Source organism: Brassica napus, unplaced genomic scaffold (assembly GCF_020379485.1).
Source record: "Brassica napus cultivar Da-Ae unplaced genomic scaffold, Da-Ae ScsIHWf_2841;HRSCAF=3621, whole genome shotgun sequence".
In the NCBI taxonomy this organism is placed as follows: domain Eukaryota; kingdom Viridiplantae; phylum Streptophyta; class Magnoliopsida; order Brassicales; family Brassicaceae; genus Brassica; species Brassica napus.
In genome coordinates, this window is record NW_026016104.1 from 22,501 (window position 1) to 22,992 (window position 492).

Below are 492 nucleotides of genomic sequence, written 5' to 3' on the forward strand. Positions count from 1 at the left end.
TGGCGAACCACCCACGTCGCCGCGATCCAAACACTTCACCGGATCATTCAATCGGTAGGAGCGACGGGCGGTGTGTACAAAGGGCAGGGACGTAATCAACGCGAGCTGATGACTCGCGCTTACTAGGAATTCCTCGTTGAAGACCAACAATTGCAATGATCTATCCCCATCACGATGAAATTTCAAAGATTACTCGGGCCTGTTGGCCAAGGTGTGAACTCGTTGAATACATCAGTGTAGCGCGCGTGCGGCCCAGAACATCTAAGGGCATCCCAGACCTGTTATTGCCTCAAAATTCCTTGGCCTAAACGGCCATAGTCCCTCTAAGAAGCCGACCGTGAAGGGATGCCTCCACGTAGCTAGTTAGCAAGCTGAGGTCTCGTTTGTTAACGAAATTAACCAGACAAATCGCTCCACCAACTAAGAACGGCCATGCACCACCACCCATAGAATCAAGAAATAGGTCTCAGTCTGTCAATCCTTACAAATCGA